Genomic DNA, 16,283 nt, shown 5'->3' with positions numbered 1-16,283 from the left:
ACAGTAAAACTGGAAAGCAACCTGAGCTACAAGTCAAATATAGATTTTATAAACTTTACAATTTTAAAATAATAATACAAAAAATAATCTCTAGAGGCAGAAGAAAAGAATATGTGACTGGGTGAGTCATGGTTCAATCTTTGGAAAACTAGAACCAATTGTTCTCTAACCTGAGCAAATAAAGAAAAAAAAGTTAAAAGTATTTTAAATTTGTAAACAATGATGAAGAAAAATGAGAAAATATGAAATGGAATGAACTATATAGAGTAAAAATGGATATTTTAGGTGTGGAATTTTGAACTTTATTTTGTCTTATTTTGTCTAAGACAAGGTCTCAGTAGGTGGCCCTAGATGACCTAAAACTTACTTTGTGATCCAGATTAGTCTTGACCTCAGTGTGTTCTGCCTGCCTCTGTCTCCCAAGGTCTCATATTTAAGGCATGGGCTTTCATAATCTGCTTGAATGCAATGTTAGATTCACTTGTGAATTATATGTGAAATTATGTCCAATTTATCTTAATAATACATTTAAATTTCCCATAGATAATTCCTTAATATGTTTTAAATGTGGTTTAATTTATTATTCAAGAATTTTATTTGTGTCTATAATGTGTTTTGACCCTAGCTACCTGCACTCTTTCAACACTTCCCAGATCTGTTCCATCAACTGTGCCCTCCTCCCAACTTCCTGTTCTCTTATATTTTCCCAAATACTACTGTGTCCAATTAGTCCTGCATATATGCGCAAGGATCCAGACCTATTCACAGGAACACAGACAAGATGCACATTCTTGCCAATGAAAATCTGGGTGAATACTTAAATTCCTCGATTTGGATCATGTGCTTCACTTCTGAAAGAATTTGCACATGTTGCTGAAATAAAAATTATTTCTCCATCACCTCTGGACTGACTGTTGCTTTTCCCATGTAACCACATTTATTTTAATCTCTGAGACAGGTAGAGGGAAAAGCCCTCTCATCTTTTTAATGGTTAAGGTAACTAAACAGAGAGGCAGGAAATTGCTTTGCCTAATGTCATAAGTAATTTGGGGAGAATAGAGACATATTTCTTTCCCCCCTAACCCTAGAATTTTCCTGTTCATGTCTCTTCCCTATCTCTTTGAACAAGCTGATTGTCAAACAAACTTAATGCAGAACAACAGCCCCCTTATTCCACCACAAAAGAAAAGGCAGCAAGTGAGAAATATATAATAATTAAGCGTTTTCTTCCTGGCTTTTATCCTCCATTGTAGTAGGCACTTGTTAAGAGTTCTGTTCATTAACAAAAACTAAGAACTAAATCTTACTGTCCTCAGGTTCTGCATAAGAAAGCTGAAAGACCAAGTGGCGGTTTCACTTCCGGGCCTCCACAGAAGTTCAAAATGGCATTACATTATCTAGGTCTCTTGTTGGTGAGTTTTCTTTTATAGCAGTCTCAACCTTGACATTATTGACAAGTTGGGTTAGATGGTTATTGATCCGAGAATTTCTATGACTGTTGTATGATATTTGATTCATTCCTGACATCTGTCTATTACATGTCAGTACCCTTCTTCTAGACTTGTAACAACTCACAATGCTTCCATGTGCCTCCAGGAGACAGGTCAAAGGGATGACCTCTGGTGTGAAACACTACTCTATAGGAAAGGGTTACCTCTATGAATGGTATTATAGACGTAATTCCTTGAATTTTAATACCCTTTAGCATTGCATTTTCTTTGTGCCTCCTGTCACATTTTTACTGACATTTCTGTATCTATAATTCTGGGAAACCATAGGGCTAAGAAACTCCCAATGCCTGTTCTAGAAATGTCTTTCTACAAGAGTTCATATACACCCCTATACAGCTGAGATAAAAATACAGTTATTCATTGTGTCTACCTCTTACAAGAGCAGACAATAATCCCAGTGGGTGCTCCAGTGGTAGGGAAGGGGGATTGTCACAGTGCCCTGATGCAGACTACAGCCATGCTCTGAAATCTCTCACTCCCTTTCTCTCCCAGATACCCAGCCCTGTTTCTACTGATGGTGTTTATTGAATCAATACTGGTTACAAATTAAAGGGACCTAGTGCAGGAAAAATGACAAGACTGACGGATACAGGATGATAAGTGACAAGTGAAGTAATAGAATGGTCACAAAAGACATGAAATTTGACCCTTTTATTGAACTTCTACAAATAATTGGTCATTTTTGTATCAAATTTATATATTTATTTAAAGATGGTCACTACAACTTTCCAATCTGTGTTTGCAAAGGTCATCTACGTTTAACTGAGGCTTGACCTCAAAAAGCAGACTTTTGTTTTCTCGAAATGTTGGTAAAGTCTATTCTATATTTGGACAACAAGGCATGTAAATATTCAAGTTCTTTACACACACACTCACACATACATATACATACACTCACATGTGTGTAAGTGTGTGTGTGTGTTTGTGTGAGTGTGTAGGTGTGTGTGTATGTGTGTGATGCATGGGAAAGAAGAGAAAGGGGCATGATATAATTATATTGTTATTTTAAAAATTTTAAAATTATAAAAATAACTATGTAAACAAAACCCAGCTTGACATAAAAAAGTCATAGTTTTTTTTTGCTATATTCTATGTACATATGTTTTAAATGATTTTCGGGTTACTTACAGTAACTAATATAATATAAATGCTTTTGAATTATAGTGTATAGGGGATAAAGGTAGAAACAATCTGTATTCATGTTCAGCGCAAAGGAAGCAGTTTGATTTGAAGTACTTTGAATTTGCTAATGCAGATCATGGAAGGCCACCTCTGTCTGTCTACTACTTTATTCTTTTAACAATGACGTTTATCAATTGAAATTTATGTTCCTGGCTTTTAAAATACAGAATTTAATGTTCGAGGCCTGTGTCATAAGGTCAGTCTTGCTGTGAGTTCCTGAAAGTAAAGTAAAACGAGACAAAAGAACAGAACCGTTGCCAACCCCAAGTCGTGCTCGTATTTCTCTTTCATTGTCTCGTTCACCAGTCTCTTGCTTCTCATTTTTCTTCCTAAACAACTTATTGCTTTAAAGATTGATTTTTAATTTTATTTTATGTGTGTGTGTCTACAATTATGTATGCATACTTGAAAGCAGGTGCCCATGAAGATCAGAAGGGGGTGACAAGTTCCTTGGGGTTGTATTTACAGGGGTTTGTGTACACCCAACCTGGGAACACAATGTGAATTCTTTGCAAGAGATATTCTTTCTTAACCACTAAGCCATCTCTTCAACTCCATAGACAATTTGCTTTCATCTTTATCTTTTAATGTTTTGTGGAAATATAGTTGTACAAACAATTACTTCTGATAGTGGGCTCTCATATAGATAGTCTCTTTTTATAGTATAATCCTGTCAAATATACTCCCTCAAAATTGTAATGGTCAGAGTCATGCTAGCCATTATTAATTATTGATTATAGAAAATCATTGGCTTAACCCCCCTCCCTTTTTAGCACAGCACAGATCCTCACCCACATCTGTGATAGTAAAGCTTTCCCAGTGTTTCTAATCTGTGCACAGGTTTTCTCTCAGGACTAGAGACTTTGCATCTGGATGCCAGGAAAATCACTGTTAGGGCTCTTGCTCATAATGCAATAAGTATTCCCTTCCTATGTCACTCCCAGATACTGTCTGTGGAAATTATCAGTAATTCCAAGCATTTCTGCAATCACTGTACCAAGTGACATTATCTGAGGTATGGCACTGACAGGGAGAATAACTAAGCAGCAAGTAAGATAAAGTAATTTCCAAACTATAGTAGGTCATCTCAGTGATGTCAAAACTGCTTTAAGTAATGGGCATTACATGGATGTCCACATCTTTATTCTGGGGAACAACAGGTAAATACCTGAGATATGTCAGGAGTTAATCTGACTTCTGCTTAAAAGCTTATGTTACATTAAAATGTGCACTAGTGAACCGTGTAAACCCACTGAGTCATGAAGCAAAAACAAGATAAAGACATGAAAGTTGATAGATATTTAGTGAGAGGAAGTCAGTGGTGAGAAAGGACAAAAGAGGGTGGAAGAATGAGTGTGACAAGAACACATTAGACACTTGCATGGATTTGTTCAAGAATAAAATAAAGGTATAAAATGTTTGCTGTTATAAAATCAACCACACTGAACCTCATAGAAGAGAAAGTGGGAAGTACTCTTGAACACATTGGTACAGGAGACCACTTCCTAAATAGAACCCCAGTAGCAGAGACACTGAGAGAAGCAATTAATAAATGGGACCTCCTGAAACTGAAAACTCCTGCAAATCAAAGAACACTGTCAACAAGACAAAATGACAGCCTACAGAATGGGAAAAGATCTTCGTCAACCCCACATCAGACAGAGAGCTGATCTTCAAAATTTACAAAGAACTCAAGAAATAGGACATCAAAAGATCACATAATCCAATAAAAAATGGAGTACAGACTTAAACAGAGAACTCTCAACAGAGGAATTTAAAATGGTTGAAAGACACTTAGGGAAATGTTCAACATCCTTAGTCATCAGAGAAATACAAATCAAAACAACTCTGAGATCTCATCTTACACCTGTAAGAATGACCAAAATCAAAAACACAGATGACAACTTATGCTGGAGAGGATGTGGGGTAAAATGAATACTTCTGCATTGCTGGTGGGAGTGCAAACTAGTACAGCAGCTTTGAATTTCAGTATGGAGTTTTCTTAGAAAATTAGGAAACAACCTACCTCAAAACCCAGCAAAAGCACTTTAGGGTATATACTCAAAGGATATTCAATAATACCACAAGGGCATGTGCACAACAATGTTCATAACAGCATTATTTGTCATAGCAGGAACCTGGAAACAACCCAAATGCCCCTCGACCAAAGAATGGATAAGGAAAATATGGTACATTTACACAATGGAGTACTATATAGCAGTAAAAATAATGACATCTTGAAATTTGCAGGCAAATGGGTGGATCTAGAAATCATCATATTGAGTGAGGCAATCTAGACCCAAAAAGACTAATATCATATGTGCTCACTCATAAGTGGCTTTTAGATATAAAGCAAAGAAAAACTAGCCTACAATTCACAATCCCAGAGAATTTAGACAACAAAGAGGATGCTAGAGACATGCATAGATCTAATCTACATGGGAAGTAGAAAAAAGACAAGATCTCCTGAGTAAATTGGGAGCATGGGGATCATGGGAGAGGGAAGAAGGGGAGGAGAGAGGAAGGAAAGGGAGTGGAGAAAAATGTAGCTCAATAAAAACAATTGTTAAAAAATGTTTGTTGTTGATATCAAGGTGTAATATTTATTCCCAATCCTGGATAAATTTATTTGGAGTCTCTTGCCAGCATACTTTAAAATACAGTCTCTAAAACATGTGTCTAATTAAATAAAAAAGTAAGTGTGTGAATGATTCAGTTAAAATGTGTGCTTTGCAGCAGGTGACATTACTTCAAAAATATAAATATTTAATATGTATAGGATTGATACTAGCTGAATAGACCCTGGAGTGTAGTCAATGATCCATCACTGAGCTTATCCATTTTATTGTAAAGAATCTTAGGGGATTTTACATTCAAAATATGGGCATCTCTATTGGTTAATTTTGATTTTCAACTTGTTGGTTCATGGTCCTCTGTGCCTGCTTCTAAAGTATTATCTTGATTGTTAACTGAGATGAGAAGACTGCCCATTGCTGGTAGCACGATTCCACTGGCTGGATCCTGGACTGAATAAGAAAAAAAGAACATGCTGAACACTAGTATTCCTTTTTCTATGATCCCTGACTGTAGACAATTTGACGAGTTCCTTCTTGCTACTGTCATCATGAATTCTCTGCAATGATGGGTCATACCAGTGGTTCTCAATCTGTGGGTTGCAACCCCTTGGGGCTGATAAATTATTTCACATGGGTGGTATTTCAGATATTCTGCATATCAGATATTTACACTAAGTTCCTAACAGTAGCAAAACTATAGTTATAAAGTAACAATAAAACAATTTTATGGGGAAATTTTATGACTACACAATATGTATATGATATCTAGAGATGTGTAACTAGATATCAGCCCAAGCAGTGATAATTACAAAAAAAAATCATCGGAACTGATTTCTAAGTTGTCTTTGGCAAATTAGAATTTTTTCTGACTACATTCAATCAATTCATGCAAAAGTTTATTTTAAAAAATGGACTTTTATAAAATTTCCATTCAAAATGAGAAAAAAAGATGGAGTAAAAGTATTATTACAGTCAGATGCTTCTCATGTTGTACTGGTGGGTGATGGTACTCCATCAAATTACTGGAAAAAAAAAGAAAAGAAACAATATATCCTACTCACATATATTTCACTTAATATGAAGAGCCAAGGACATTATTAACAGTGTCACTAAAAAGACTGCCAGATTGGTATTGTGAAGATTCACACACACACACACACACACACACACACACACACACACACACCACATATGACCTCAGAAGGTGGCTCAGTGTTTAAAGAACTTGACTTGAAATCGTAAGACTTGAGGTGCAGTCCCCAAAACCCGTGTACTCATGGACAGGGTAGCATTTATTATTAATCCTAAGAAGAGATGGGAGAGATGAGAGGTTGAGTTAACTAAAGCCCCAGAGGCTTATGGGACAGCTAACTTGTTTGATGAAGCAGAGAAGAAAAGACCCTGAGTTTCACAAAGTTAAATATGAGGACTGAGAATGAGCTTGTCCTGGGAACTCTGTGTACATGCATAAAGGCATACACTCCCTTGTACTCACACTCACCAATATACACAAACATGCACACACACAAAATTATAGTTTGTCTGGAACTTACACATGGTTATATAAAACATTACAAGTTGTGCATAAATAAAAGTTTTAATTTTAGTTGTGGAGCAGAACAAAGGAGAAGAATCTTGATCTGTTAAACAATGCTATGTTGAGATTATATTATTATAACCTAGGCATTGAACTAGGTTTTGGAGATGAAACAGTACAAGATAAAACTATTATTTTCTCAAAACTTGTGCGTTGATAGAAAGGCTAAGAAAGGAAAGAAGGAAGGATGTGGTCATATTTGTTATTGATAATATACTGATGTGGGAAAATGGTCTGTATTCTGTCAATTATATTTTAAATAAACACTGATTGGCCAGTAGCCAGACAGGAAGTATAGGCAGGAAAACCAGACAGGAAGTAGAGGTGGGTCAAGAAGATAAGGAGAATTCTAGAAAGAAGGAAATCCTATTCTGCAGTCCTGATCCAGCCACAGAACAATCAAGATGTGACTACCTCGGCAAAAATGGTACCAAGCCACATGGGTAATATAGACAAGAATAATGGGCTAATATAAGCTATAAGAGTTAATAAGAAGCCTGAGCTAATGGGCCAATCAATTTATAACTAATGTAGACCTATGTGTGATTTCTTTGGGACTTAATGTCTGTGGAAACTGGGCAGGACAGAAAACTCAGGCAACAATATACAAGCAGTACAATTTAGGTTATATGAGAAAATGACTGGAAAAAATGCATTAAGTTTCTCTGGATAGTGCTACTTGCCAACCTTATCCATTTCCTCTTTGCAGGGTCACAATTATTATGAGTTTCAATAAAATATTCTCAGAAGCAGTGTTCCTCATTTTGAGGTTCATCTATCAAAATCTATACCCAAGATTCTTAGTTCTCTCATGTCATCAAGCATCATGAATACATTTTCTTTATTCCCAAAATTTAGGGAATCATCTTTTGAAGCCAGGAAATGAAATCTATATGGTGTGAGTTTCGCAGTAGTCTGGCCAGAGAGTTATCAAAGTGAATGGAGGGATCAGCTAATGCTGAAACTACAATTGTTAAAGGAGTAAAACAGTGAGTGTCAATCATGACTGAAGACTAGCTAAAGTGCATGGGTCTTAGTGCACTCCGCCTTTCATTTTCATGTTTCCCCAGGAAAAGCAGAGTAGTGAATTCTATAGCCCACATGAATTGTGAGGGTATGAGCCGCACAAAGGGGAGAATGCAGGGGCTGCTCCTGTTCAGTTTTCATGTGACCTACAGGGGTGTGGCTGTCCATGCTGTGAACTCGATACCATTTAGAATCATGTGAGAAGAGAATCTCAAAGATGAATCACTTACATTAAGTTGACCTGTGATCACGTCTGGGGGAAACTGTTTTAATAACTGATGTGGGAAGGCCCAGCCCTCTGTGGACAGCACTATTCCTTAGGTAGAAGGTCTTGACATGGTTAAGATTGGAGAAAGTGAGCTGAGCCAGAGTACGCATGCATTCATTTGCTACCTGTTCTCATGGATGCATTGTGACCAGTTCTTTGAAGTTCTAGCAATGATGACTTCCTTACACAGATGAACTATAACTGGAAATTGTGATCTTAACAACTCTTTCTCCTTTAAGTTATATTTGTCAAACTAATTTATCACAGTGATGGCGAAAGAAAATATAACCCCAGTTCTGATAGTATTTTTAAATTGTGACTCTTCAACATCCTTCTTGGAGTATTCGAGACAAGTTAAGGAGTGTATAATGGTCTTAGTGAGAAATGGCACCCATAGGTTTGTATATTTGAATGTATGGTCCCCAAATGGTGGTCCTGTTTTGGGATCTTATAGTACCTTTAAGAGGTATATCTTCTTTGGAGGATGTATGTCACTGAGAGTGGGCTTTGAGGGTTTATAGCCTGATAACACTTCCTATTCCTCCCTACCATATATTGCCTTGTCATGTATGTAGATTAAAAGCTTCATCTCTGCTTTCTGCTTCAGTTGCTCTTCCTCCACATCCTATCCCATGATCGGGGTACATCTCTCTCCCTTTGGTAGTGTGAGCCTAATCAGTGCTTTCATTTATAAGTTGCTTTGGGCCATGTATTTTATCACAACATCAAAAAGTAGCTACTACAGAGAGTTCACTTTTTGTTTTTCCTCATGTGTAATGTTTTAAAGGGGGTTTAAATGTGAAATGTCTTCCAAAGGCTCACAAATTTGAACATTTGTTCCCTAGTTGGTGATATTGTTTATAGAGGTCACAGAATCCATGGCAAGTGGAGCCTTGCAGAAGAAGTTACATCATTGGAAATGGGCTCTTTAGGCTTATTGTCTAAGCACATTTCCTGTTCTCTCTGTGTCCTGTGTAAAGATGAGACATGATCTTTCTGTTTCATGCTCCAGCTGTCATGGTATCCTCCTGTATTTCCATGATAGAGTCTGGCCATCTGGAACCACAAGCTAAAATAAACACTTTGGTTTATAAGTTGCATTTGATTATAGTATTTTATCATAGCAACAGGAAAGTAACTGGTACTGACTGGTAAGAATGTATAGATATCTTTTCATTGAGAAGTCTGAGACTAATTCTACAGATACATCCCTGGTTAAAAAAAAATGAGGTCTGCTGAGGTCTTATTTTCTTCTATGTGCATCTTCCCAATCTAGACTCCTTGACTTTCTGTCTGTGTTAAGTCCAAGGAAATTGCTCACTAAATCTCTTATATTTATATTTCTGTCTCAAATTCTATGTTCTAGAAGACCCTATCAGATACAGTAACTATATTTCTGCATTCAACTTCAGTGCCCACAATATTTTGATCATAATAAGAATTGTGATGATTAGTATAAAATTCCAACTTAATAAACTCTAGCATCATCTCAAAATGTCTGTCAAGGATTATCCTAATTAAGCCCATCAAGATAGAAAGATCCATTTAACTTGTGGATAGGCTCATTCCTTAGGCAAGGAGATCCTGGACTGCACAATTAGAGAAAGTAAGTTGAGCAAAAGCTTGCAAGCATTCATGATACTCTCTCTTGACTGTAGATAAGATATGACCAGCTCATCAAGCTTCTACTGCCTTGACCTTCAGCCATAATGAACTTCATTTGTATCTGGGAATCAGAAGAAGTTGCCTTTTTATAGAATATTTTGATCAGCACAATGGGAAAAGTAACTAATATGAGAGCTGTTTAAAAAAATTCTACAAGGTAAAGAGATAAACTGCATTCTTATGCACATTCTCACTTCAACTCAAGGTGACCCAACTGCACCTATATTTTGCATCTTAATAAAGAACAAAATGGCTTTTTAAGAACCGTTGGAGTCCACAATTTTCTTAAAAAATCATGGCCATATACACACTAAGCAAGGGCCTACTTCATTAATGCCTACTTTAAATCAATTACAGTCTGGAGCAAAGTGATACATCTCTAATGTAGGGATTTCAGGTCATATTTATTGAGGGATTAATGTCTTACATGTTCATGATAGTTTGTTAACTAGCCAATAGGAGTCATTATTTAAAGAAATTCATTAGTGAGATTTGAGTGATCTGAGAGCACTTAAGTAGGAATCGATATTTCTAATCTGGTTTAAAGCATTCTAGCAAAGATAATCAAGCTTCAATACAGACACGATATGACATTCCCAGATTTTTAAGATTTTATCTTTAACTGAGATCAAAGAGTCAGTCTTTAACACAAAGTAGAAGGAAGGTTTTATGAGTTCTTTACAGCAGATTGTAACATTCTACTACTGTTGATCATTTTGTTTAGTGAATACTTGCTACAAGATCTTGCATACTGGTAACATGGCCAACTGATTGTCAACCAAATAAGTATACTTCTCTCCCAGTTTCATTATCTAATTGACTCACTTATTGCTATCAGAGGAGTTATGTTTATGAGAGTGTAATGTCAACATTCAGCAGGCATATTGTTTAGACAAATATCTTATTATACTTTCTAAGAGACAGTACTAAAATAATGAGTTTGATGAAAGTGGAATATTCATTAATTTATCTTTAAGAGTTATGCAAGCTTCATAATAATATAAGTTATGTATATTTCATGTATAATACAAACTATTACCACAAAAAGAAATTGAAAACAACATTTTGCAGAGTTGAGAATGTCACTATACGTGTACATACATATATGTAAAATTTTATTATATTGGTACATTTTAAGGTGTTGTTTAAACCTTTCAGAAAAACTGATAGGGTGGCCCCCACCCTACAATTCATACCATAGTATATTAATTTCAAAAGTCCTCTGGAGATAGTTTGCCCCCTCTAAATCTTGATAGAAAGTTGAGTAAACAAAACAGCTCAAGAGTAAACACATTGCTCTCTTGAGAACAGCTGGATGATAAACTATTATAACAGATAATTAGTGTTAATTTCATGACATCACCAGTTTGCTGATCAACCATAGAAAAATCAGCCATGGGGGGAACATAATCAGAAATTTGAGCTGACAGCCTCCACTTCCCAATCTATTTCTATTGTGTTCTGTGGTAAACACACGATCCCACCTCTCTGCTCCTATTTGATCTTCTAAATTGATGTTTCATCTGAGGGGATTGATGTTTGCTTAGCCCGAAAATCTCAACCAGGAAGTTTAGTTGTTCAATGTTCTGAGCACTCAGTTTGATGTCATACTACCCTTTGTCCCCTCTCTCTTTCCCCTTCTCCTAGTCTATCAACTCTCTATCTGCCTCTATCTGCCTCTATCTATCTATCTATCTATCTATCTATCTATCTATCTATCTATCTATCTATCTTTAATATATCTATCTGGTAATTGCTATTGATTCCTTTACTTTGGTTTGCCACTTACATGTAAAACTCACTAAGCCAAAACACAAATTATGGCTATCATAGATCATTCTGCAGATCAAGCAGAAAAAGAATACAGGTATGATGTATTCTTTGGGTTCCTTTCCTTTACTATTTCACATTCTCAATCCAGATCATCTTGAGGCCATCACCTTCCTTTCCCATTCTTCTCAATACTTATTTTTCCATTCTCTTCATAAATCATGGAGTCTATCAAATGTTTATACATTTCTGTAAAGTATATTAAACACATATGCATTCATATGTGTGTGTGCATTCATGTTTTATATGTTCATCTGCAGGCTAAAGATTGGCAGATATCTCAATCAGTAATTTCTACTTCTTAATATTTAAGAAAAGGTCTCTCTCTGAAAACAGACTCACCTGTCCACTTAGTGTGACTGACCAGTGAGCTCTAGAAATCTGCCTGTCTTTGCCTTCCTCACACTAGGGTTTTACATATGTCAAACTGACCAGTTAATATAAGGATGTGAGACACCTAAGCTGAAGTCTTCATATTTGTACTTATTGACTGTATTCAACCTCCCAGATACTATGCTACATCTTTTATAAGTAGTTTTACCAGAACATGTCCCCTTTCTTAGCAAAGTTTGCCCTCAGGCTTAGGGACATCATTTTGGGGTTGATTATAATTGGTATATGGTTGAGGAAAGGGGGGGGGGATATTATAGGCGCACAGATCTTTTTTTAAAAAAAAAAAGAGAGAGAGATTATTTGATGATGGGATAATAGATTGGTATTTGTGAGTTATTGTTTTTAGACAATTATATTGGTATAGATACTTGTATATTAATACAAAGTTAAAGTTATTAAATATTGTATACATGTATGCTTCTACCTTTGTTTAAAACATTGTTTATGTATTGATATATATATATATTTACCATATTACAGTGTACATTACTACCTCTGATCAAGATACTTCTACATTATTTACATTTGAAGGTCATTGTCCTCATTTATTGCAAGTTGTTTATTGTCTTAGTCTTTAAGGTAGGTACTAAAAATTATAGATCAATAGTCATCTATGTTTGTCATATTCATAATTAGGCTAATCAGGTTCTTTAGATACATAGAGATTATATTCAGTATAGATAGTATAATCTCCAACCTCTTCAAAAAGCTGTAGAATGTGGCCTTTAATCTAACTTAGAGTTCCATGGTAGAGAGACACAATCTCTCCTGGAAACAATGATCTAATCCTGGAAGAATGTTAAACACCAAAAACACTCCACCTGGAACCTCTCTTCTTGACAGAACTGTCCTTTGGGCAAAGAAATGCCCATACCTCAACCACTGACAGAGATACAGAGTATCAGTAAATGTATAAAACAGGACTGTCATATCCTGCCAAGACAGGGTAAGAATGTTTTAAAAAGTTTCTTGCCTTTAAAAATGGTATATCAGTTTCATTAGGCCTTAGCCAAAGTTAGTTGCTTCAACATTGCAAATGAGACTTTGGGTGATTGCCCAAATACAACTATACACAATAGGAATAATAAACAATTGTCAGTTGTCTCTGTCATTTGTTGTACATTTTGAAAGTTTCTCAATTGCACTTCCTGTTCACTCAAGTAATACTCTTTCCCTTCTCAGACCTTTGATGGAGTTCAAGATTAGAAAATTGTAGTTACCCTCCTCATGATTTAGCCAAGCTTAATTTCTACACAATATTTAGACTCCTTGAAATAGAATATTTAGTAAAATTTTTGTTATGCATTCCTTGCTTAATATTGTTTATTATTTGTAATTTTATATTTGGTATATTTGTTCCTATTGTATATAGTTGTATTGGTTTGGATCGATCTTGTTTAGACAAAATGGGGAGATAGTGGGGAAACTCTACCAAGCAATCACATCTAATTAGGGTGTGGCTACCTGGGGCCCAGATAGAAATACTGGGAGAATCCAGGTATGCCCTCTCACTGCGCGGATCACACCAGACGGATAGGAAGTTGGACCTCCCATTCTTGTGGCATGAGTTTCCCCTCATAACCATTAAAGTATAATTGTTACTCTTGACCTGGCCTGGTAATTTATAGTACCTACCTAATTCACAACATCAAAAGTTTCCAAATTTCCTTGGTTCATGAAACCAACTGTCTTATTAACAGATTCATTAAGATGTCAGAACAAAGACAATACCTAAAATGCTGCTTTAAATCATTAAGGACAGGAAGAGTCACATGTATCCATTTCAACAACCTGCTGTCATTATATGAATTCTCTGATGGTAGAACTAGTAGGACACAGTAAGTTAGTAGGTCACTTTGCAGTTCACAATGGCCATATAAATGACCCAGGAATTTACTTTCAAGGGGCAGTGCCTCAACTTTCTATGCAGCTCCACAGTCCATTATTTCCTTCTAATGCTAGTATGTGTATGTGCATGTGTGTGTGTGTGTATGACACATGTGTGTATGCATGTTTTTGTGTGTGCACAAATATGCACACACATTTTCAGGACTCTAGGGGCCAGAAGTTGATTCAGGTTTCTTTCCTAGTCATTTTCTACTTAGTTTTTATTTTAACTTTTTATTCTATCTATCTATTTATCTCTCCATTTATTTGTGAAAGTATGGGTGTGTGCAGCGGCACATGTGTGGAAATCAGAGAACAATAAATTCTGGGGGGATTTAGTCTCTTTCCTTGGATCTTTGGGATCGAACTCAAATTGTCAGTTATGGAAGAGAGCACCTTTATCCATCATCCTTCTTTGCTTTCTATTGTGTGATAAAGATCTTTACCAGAAGAAATTTGGAGAGGAATAGAATTACTTGGTTTACATATCTCAGGTCACAGTAAATGAGAAAATCAAAGGCAGAAACTCAAGGCAGGAACTGAAGCAAACGCCATAGAAGAATGCTGCCTACTTGCTTGCTCCACACGACTTGCTCAACTTGCTTCCTTATACCACCCAGCACCACCTGCCCAGGGGGCACTACACATGGAGGAATGGACCCTCCCACATCAATCATTTATCAAGAAAATGCCTTACAAACTGGATTACAGGACATTATGTTGGAGGCATTTTCTTATTTGGGAGTTCCCTATCTCAAGATAGCCCTTGTTGGTGTCAAGTTGACAAAAACACTAGTCAACTCACTTCTCACATTGCTTTTTCATATGGCTTCTCCTACTGAACCCAAGAGTTCATTTACATAGATGTTTTCACCTACAATCCCCAGGAATTGTCTCTCTTCCTTCCCAACATTAAATTTCAGATGTTTACCACTAGGCTGTTTACCAATTAAATCACCAATGCATCTCTCATAAAGATCAGTTCTTTCTTCCTTTTCATTTTTCTTTCTTTCTCCCTTTCTTTCTTTCTTTCTTTTTTTTTTTTTTTTTTTTTTTTGGAGGCAGGGTTTCTCTGTGGCTTTGGAGCCTGTCCTGGAACTAGCTCTTGTAGACCAGGCTGGCCTCAAACTCACAGAGATCCAACTGCCTCTGCCTCCCAAGTGCTGTGGTTAAAGGCATGCACCACCACCGCCTGGCTTATAAATATCAGTTCTTAAATGACATTCTTCCAAATGCTCATTTTGCTCTGCCAGTTTTTCCTGGATGAACATGCTATCCTGCACACTTGTTCTTTGTATTACATCATGATATTGAAAAGAGAGATTTAGTGTCTATCAGAGCAGCTGCCCCTGAAAACCTAGTTTTCAAAGGAAATGCCTGTGTCATAGGGAACATATTCATCTTCTACTGCAACTGAACTATTTCTATGTGATATCCAGCACAGTGTCTGATAAGTTATGAATTTTATTTTTTATTGAATTATTAAGAATTCATTGCAGTTATATTAGGGACACAATTTGAGAACTATGTGTCTGGGTGTTGGAAGATTACACATGCATACACTTGTGCACCTTGCATAGATTAATAATTTTTCACTTTGGGTACATCATTTGAATTATTTAATCTATAAAATGTTCATGGCTTTCTGGCAGTTTAAAGATAAAGTCTTTGGTAATCACTAGATTAATAATTTTCAAAACATTTTAGAAAGTTCCCTTAGGTCTCCTAGACCAGTGAGATGATGTAACAGGTAAAGACACTTGCTCCCAAGCCCAACAACCCTAGTTTGGTGCTCACGACCACATGGTAGAAGGAGAGAGCAAACCACCACAATTTTTATTTGACCCCCATACACACTGTTATGTGGCATGCAGAAACACACACACACACTCACATCCACACACATACAAATATAATAAAATACTTTTACAATAAAGCTTAAGGTACTAGTTCACATATATGTATGTATATATTTACTTATATGTGTCCCTACATATATGTTTTTTCAATTATTAAAATTTTAGCATTATGATTTGTGATGCTGTAATATTGTATTAGACAGAATTCTCTAATGTTACAGAACTTATGGAATGATTCTCTTCGTGTGTGTGTGTGCGTGTGTATGTGAGAGAGAATGTATGTGAGAGAGAGTGTGTGTGTTTGTGTACGTGTGTGTGTGTGTGTGTGTAAAAAAATTTATTGAAATGACTTGAAGGCTGCAGTTCAACTAATCAAATAATGTCTAACTGTGAATGGAAAGTTCAAGAATCTAGTAGTTGCTCGGTTCCACAAAGCTGGGTGTCTCAACCGGTCTTCTGTGTATGCTGGAATCCTGAAGAAGTAGACTC

This window comes from Alexandromys fortis, unplaced genomic scaffold (assembly GCF_014885135.2).
Source record: "Alexandromys fortis isolate MF-2015 unplaced genomic scaffold, M_Fortis_MF-2015_v1.1 scaffold_109, whole genome shotgun sequence".
Classification (NCBI taxonomy): domain Eukaryota; kingdom Metazoa; phylum Chordata; class Mammalia; order Rodentia; family Cricetidae; genus Alexandromys; species Alexandromys fortis.
Note: the sequence above shows the minus strand (reverse complement) of the source record.